Source organism: Acanthopagrus latus, chromosome 1, assembly GCF_904848185.1.
Source record: "Acanthopagrus latus isolate v.2019 chromosome 1, fAcaLat1.1, whole genome shotgun sequence".
Lineage (NCBI taxonomy): Eukaryota > Metazoa > Chordata > Actinopteri > Spariformes > Sparidae > Acanthopagrus > Acanthopagrus latus.
The window spans coordinates 16,912,403-16,919,357 of NC_051039.1; the positions used below are offsets into that span (position 1 = coordinate 16,912,403).

Here is a 6,955-nt window from a genome sequence, read left to right on the forward strand (position 1 = left end):
TTCAATTGCAGGGTTGCTGTGGTATCAATATTACACAGTTGAAGGCTACAATTGAAGTACAACATCACTTTTGGATTCTCCACATTGAGAAAAAAATGCAACCAGCCTTGGGACACGTAAACACAGGAACAATTCTACCGACCAAACACAAATGAGTGTGTTTTTTAAAAGTAAAGGATTGAAGATGCACAGTGAAATTTATGTAGATCCATTTTCTTCAAGCACATAATGCAAGTTCTCAGCAGTTGAAACACAGCCAATTTTGTCCTCTCAATATTCAGTTAAAGTGACTCCAAAACACACTGGATGTTCATGGATCTCCTCTTATCTCAGGTTGTTTTACAAGTCAATCAGCAATACCGCAGTTCAGAACACAATAGCTGTGAGTGCCTCACAAAGTGCCCTTTTCCACATACAATACTGCTCATTAGGTGGTAAAATAGAGCCTCTTTAAATCATTGTATCTCACCGATACTAGAGTGTTGGTGAGATACAGTGACTGTCTGCCTCACTAACAAGTGAGTTGTTTCAGAAACAAAAATAAAATCACAGAAGTAAGAACTAAAAAAAATATAATTGGGATCAGTTGGGAAATTTCCATTCCAATATAGCTAGAGGGAATGTGTGCAAAACCAAAACAAAATGTACAGTAAACAATATGAATAGCACACATAACTACAGCTAGAGGAATCCCATAACCTAACTATCAAAGTGTAACATTTGAACTTGTTAAACATTTTGTCACACAATGTACTATATAGAATAGAGCTCCATAACTCATCTGAAATGGGATTAGGAAAAATGCCCAGATCCTTGCCCAGTCTTTGGTCTAGTGACATCTAGAGGCAGTCATGGGCACTTACACAATTTCCTCTCTGAGTGTGTGACAACAATGACCTTGAGCACTATGTATGCTTACAAATTGTTGTTTTCACACAGGCTTCTTAAATCTTGCCTGTTTGGATGTATGTATTTGGTGTGTGTGTATGTGTGCTGTCTAGCTGGCAGCCTTTTTATAGTGGAGTGCTTTTGCAGAGCAACATTGTGAAAATTAGTTTTATACTGAAACACCTACTAGCTCTAAGCATTTGTCTTCCGAAACACGGTTACGTTTACCACTGAGTATCTCCAGTCTTTTGTAAAGGCTTTTGTAAAAGAATGATTCAGCAACATCAAGATGGCTTTGTGTTAATTATATTGTAATGACTACTGGGGTTAAAATTTGTCCATAATGCCTGGGGCTGGAACAACAGAAAATGCAGTTGGGTAATTAGAATAATAAGTGAAACCAGTAATAAACCAAGTTTTAAAGGAAATGACGGGAAGTCAAAAGGCAGCAGTGAGAACTTTTTTACTGAATAATACATACTATCATATATTTTCATCATCTACAGACCACATATATTTGGAAGACTAGAATAAAGTTTTGGTCAGTTGGAAACATGAACCTGAAGGTGATACTAGATGCAAGATCAGATGGTCAAAGGAGTCATCATCTGGGTACCATGAACATCAGTCTCAAATTTTATGGAAACCTTTCCAGTAGTTGGTGAGTAAAATCTTAACACAAGGCTGCTCTTTGTACTTTTCCACATTCTCATATATGAATACACTTCAAAAAGACAACAACAATGGGCAATAGCAAACACATTACTATACCACCGTTTCCTTGTTTAAAATTTCTTAGAGATGGGAACAGAAAGGAATACAATAAAATATCCTTTAAAGACTGTGTGGTGAAAAAACAACAACTTTATTTCCACTAGGTTTATCTTGAGTGACAGAATCTGAGTGCAAACAATCAAACATGGATTATAGGTCTTGTTAAGTCAAAAAATCATCTAACCTTTATTATCACAGTGCCACCAAGGAACAGTGAGTGTAATTCATGTTAAGCAAGCAGACGATGCTCGGACCATGTCTTGGTTGCTGTAGCAACTGTTGGCTGCAGCAAAACATATTGTTAAACCCATAAAGAGAAAGATGATGAAAAAATAGTATTCCATGATTTCTAATAATTCATGGCATTGCTCTGATAGGATACATTAAAGAATTACATTAATTTGTATACATAGGAGAGAGCGACATTGTTAATATCTGAGGCAATGCATGTTGGATTTTTTTTCAGACCTCAAGGGAAAGATACTGTAACACACAAATCAAAGATGACTTACATCTCTCATAATTAAAACATTCAACTTTGCAAAATAATGTGAAGTACATTACATTAGCTAGAGAAGCCATTATAATGAAAAAATAGACGTGTGCCAGCCTGCAAAGTAAACAAGTGTGAATAAGCGATGTGAGATTTGCAGACGAATAGATCATTTTTAATAACATTTAAAGAGGATTGAGTTAACTCAATTGTCAAGCAGAATTGAATCAAAAATCCCTCTTCTGTTTTGTACAGTTATACTTAAGATTGCCAGGTTGATGTTTATTCCGATCGGCTCACAACATCTGAGCTGAAGCAGTGAGACACTTCACAGACTCTTGATCAGTTGCTGACGCAGTGGTGGAGTTTAAATCACACATCCACGCAGTGGGCAGTAATTATTGGGCCGGGTAGCTTCAGACCAAAAGACTGAATAATATGGTTGTAATGGCTATTGCCCGTGTTTATATGACTGTGAAATCTAAAACAGCTGTTTATGTATTTGTTAGACTAAAGACACCTTGTGAAACATTGCCCAATCATACACATTTTACTTGGCTAAGTTAATTTAAAAAACCTGCACCAAAAGAGTAATTGTGGTAGCAGGGGTTCAACATTAACATTTTAGTTTGGATTATTCGAGAATAACATTTTTTTCTTGCCATTTTCAACCTGTCCACCTGGTATCCTCAGACTTTCTCCACTAGTCACTCACCTGCTCCCACTCTCCCTCATTAGTCCTGTCAGTACATAAACCAAACCCTTTTCCCCAGTCAGTGCCAGTTGAATGAACCTGAAACCTGAACATGGGCATGAACCCTGCACCTGCCTACGTGCCTGTAAATCCCTGAACTCCTCCTCTTTGCTTGGTATGTTTGCTTTTGCGGCATTCCCTTGTAGCCTCGCACTCACTTCCGTGATATTCAAATCCGGCACCCAGCAGATTTGGCTAGCCTCTGGATTGGTAGGCTTCTCTCTGCCTTCCCTGAGCCCTACAAGCCTTCAATGTCCCAGTTGAGAAGCTACCCTAAAGTCCAGGGACTTGCCTTGCCATTTTCACGGGGTATCGCTGTGGAGCCCACAGAAGAAGTTGTGGTGTGTCCCTATGGCTCCACATGCCATTTGCTTTTTGGGTAGCCTAGCACGATGGCTCCCCACCAGCCAGATCTTCTCAGTCCCAGTCAGCTGTCTCCAACAAAGTCCAACCAGCTCATCTGGATCCCTAGCAGATTGTCCCCACTGAAACCCTGCAAGATCAATCAAATCTGCTGCCACTGACCTCCTGTCCTGCATTCTTGTCACCAGCCTCCTGCTCTGCACTATAGGACTGACTGTCTAGCCACCTGCCTTGACATAGGGTATTCTAAAGCAGCTCTGCCTTCACATCGAGCCTGCCTGTGCTCTAGAGCAGCTCTGCCTATCTGCCTAGCCTTCTGATAGTTCTCCACAATGGCTCCACCTGTCTGCCTGTTTTTTCCAGTTGTCCTTCTTAACAGCTCAGCTCTGCCACTGTCCAGTTCTCCACCGTTGCCCTTGAGTTCTCCTGTTCTACTACTCTTCAGTCCCCAGGCCACCCATCCCTTTGGATCCCTCTGAACTCTTAACCTCCTACCTATGTCCCTAAAAGCTTATGAACCTTGAATTTATCAGTAAACCCCTGAACTCCTCTGTTCTGCCTAGTCTGTTCGCATTTGGGTCCGCCCCCGGCTGCCTTGCACTCATATCTGTAGATCACAGTGCTACTTACTAATGGTACTAATGAAACCCTGCTACATGCACAGAAAGAGCAAGTAGCATATTGCACTGACAGCAGGTGTCAGTTTATGATGACCCCAAAAGGCAAGTGTACAATATTCTGCAGGAGAGTTATTTATTTGGAGAAAAATATATGGGACCCAAAATGGAGCCTTGTGGCACACCAAAAGACAGAGAAGCAGTTAATACATGAACGTAATAATGGATACCTGACATAAATACACTGTACTTAGGTACTTAGGTTGTTCTTAGGTTGAGGAGTAGTCACCTGCACTGAATGAAAACTACAAATCATCATGTAATTTATGACACTATAGAAGGTTGTTTTAGTGGAATGTGCAAAATCCTCTAACATAGTGGCAACATGTTAAAAGTTAAAAGGTTTTCAACTAGCATGTCAGCAAGGAAAGGATGGACAGCATGCAGGACATCATCAGCTATAGGAAACCATCCCCCCACACTGGAGAAGCATCAACTGGTTGACCTGAATGTGTTCTACTGCAGGATGAATAAACCATCACTAGCATCCTCCCCCGCTCACACATCAATCATTTGTACCCCATGCTACCCCTTCACCCTCCCCTCTGATCACCCACCTGCAATCAGGATCTGTTCAGAAGATGTGACTCAACACTTTCAGAGACATGACTTGACATGATTTCATGCAGATCATTAACAAATCACTGAAGCTGGGTGAAGTTTCTTCCATCTCCAAATGCTTCATAATCATCCATCATAGGACAATATGATGACAGGCCTGTCAACCTGAGCTGTATGGTCTGTACAGACCCACCGGAAAGAGACTGCAGTACCCTTGCATGTCCCCTGAATTTGCAAACCAGGCAAACAGGTGAGTGGATTATGCTGTCCACATGGTGCTGCTCTATGTCCTGCAACATCTTGACTCCACAGGAGCATATGGAAAGATCCTGTCTTTGGACTTCAGCTGGGTGTTCAACACAATCATCCCAGAAGTCCTTCACTTCAACTCATTTTGCTAGCCCCCACTTATCAATAGGTCTGTCGTGGTGAAGGAATTCCCCCTGCACTGATTAAGGGTGGCTCACATGCATAGTATGCAACTTCTTCCTATGATCCTGGGCAAAAGTCTGATCATGGGACAGTAGTGTGCTTGGGTTTCTGGGTATTGGGGGGATATTGAGTAGCAGAGAAATAATCCTCCTGTGTTTTGGACCATACTTCTGTTGTGTTGAGTCTTCAGCCTAGCTGCTTTTGGTTTCTGTAATTTGCTTCCATGCAAGTTGGTGTTCTTACAGGTGTAATTTTGAACATGACATTATGTGATGTCAAGTGTGGTTTTTGTGGTTGCTAGCCGTCCCCTGTGGTTTGCTTCTCAATAGCATGTTATTTTATTTTTGTAGTTATCCTGACAGCTCTACCTAGACTGGAAACAGCAAGTAAGTCTGGGGAAAATAACCCACAACTGTCGAACAATAAGTGCTGGTGTCCCCCAGGGAAGTGTTCTCTCCCCGCTGCTCTTCTCCCTATGCACTCACAATTGCACGTCAGGAGAACTGTCTAAACTCCAGAAGTCTGCAGAAAACACAAGTGTCAAAGGCCTCGTCCTGGATGGTGAGGAGTCTGCATACAGGTGAGGAGGCTCCACAGCTGCCTCTGTGGTGCTTTCAGAGTAACCTGGTGATGAGCAAGCACTGTGAAGATGACAGGTGAATTCAGGAGAAGCCCCCAACACAGCCATCTTGGCTATATTCAGCAGCCCTGTGTTTGGTGTGGATACCTTCATGTTGAACATCCGTTTAACATCCAACATAGACTCTGCCATCACTAAGATCGAGTGGAGGATGTACTTCCTGCACCAGCTCTACACTGCAGTAATCCAGCCTGTTCTCTGTTCATCTATCACTGTTTGATTTGGATTGAACACAAAACAGGACAGGCACCAGGACAACTGTGGACCCTGAATACAACCTGTTTCAACTTCTCCCTTTCGCAGGCGCTACAGAGCACTGTGCAACAAAACAACCAGACTTAGGCTTAGGCTACGTTCACATATACACAAAAACAGCAGCGTTGAAAATTTGCCTCTTGTTCGTTTTTATTCTATGAGTGAAGGGGCAAATAAAACATTCAATTCCCGTGATAAAGCAGTTCAACTTTGGGGAACTTGCAATCACAACCATAACAAAAACCCGAAGTGGACTACAAACCAGAAAACTGAGTTCTGTTTGCCTCACATCCTGCACTGCCCACATTCAGCATTGGCAGGGACAAACACGTGAGAGTTTGGCTAATAGCTGGAACATCTCAAATGTTCAAAGGATCACTACATAACAGTAAGCCTAAAGGGATAGTGCTGCATGCTTCTTGCAGCTTGCACATCATAGGCGCCACCCTGTGGTGTTCAGAGGATGATGCACTGAGGGACTACAGTCATTGTAAATATATTATTCTGATGTTTTTAATTTAAGTCATTTCTAAGATTTAGCAGCAGCCAGCTGATGCCACTAAAGGGTGCAACTAGCCCTCTCTATCCTTAATTTGTTCAGCTTTGTTATCCTCGTTCTTAGCTGTAATTCCTGTGTTAGTACACTGGCAGCAATGTATCAACTGTTGTGAGATAAAGCTGTTTCTGATTCCTTCACACACATGCAAGAATTGTCCACATCAGTTACAAAACTGAGAGCCAAGTTTAAATCATGGAATGTGCAATCAATCTACATATACCGTCTGATTTATTAACACCGCAGCAGATGCAGTTTAGTGGTGGGTTGAGATCACTGCTGATTGTAGTAGATTTTTACATAATTCATGGTCAAATTAACTTTTAATGAAAAATAACTAAAACTAGTTGTCTTGTTATCTATTAATAGCTGCATTTTAGCCATAACATTTATTTCATTAATGGTAAACGTTTATTTCAACTACAACTTTCTTTGTGATTCTTGACTCAGAGACTGTTTGAAATCAGGTATAAATCCTGTACTATGACTACTAAAACTAATACAAAACATTCATAAAAATATCATGTTATGTTGTGACATTCATGAAAAAAAACTCTTTCAA

The 6,955-nt window shown here is 41.2% G+C and overlaps 1 long non-coding RNA gene across 1 annotated transcript; it reads left to right on the forward strand.

Moving 5' to 3' along the window:
- Positions 1–821: 821 nt before the first annotated feature.
- Positions 822–4,171, forward strand: LOC119018205. The gene is made up of 3 exons (XR_005074671.1): positions 822–1,549; positions 2,929–3,024; positions 3,461–4,171. It is a non-coding gene; the product is annotated as an uncharacterized LOC119018205 (long non-coding RNA).
- The last annotated feature ends 2,784 nt before the right edge of the window (positions 4,172–6,955 follow it).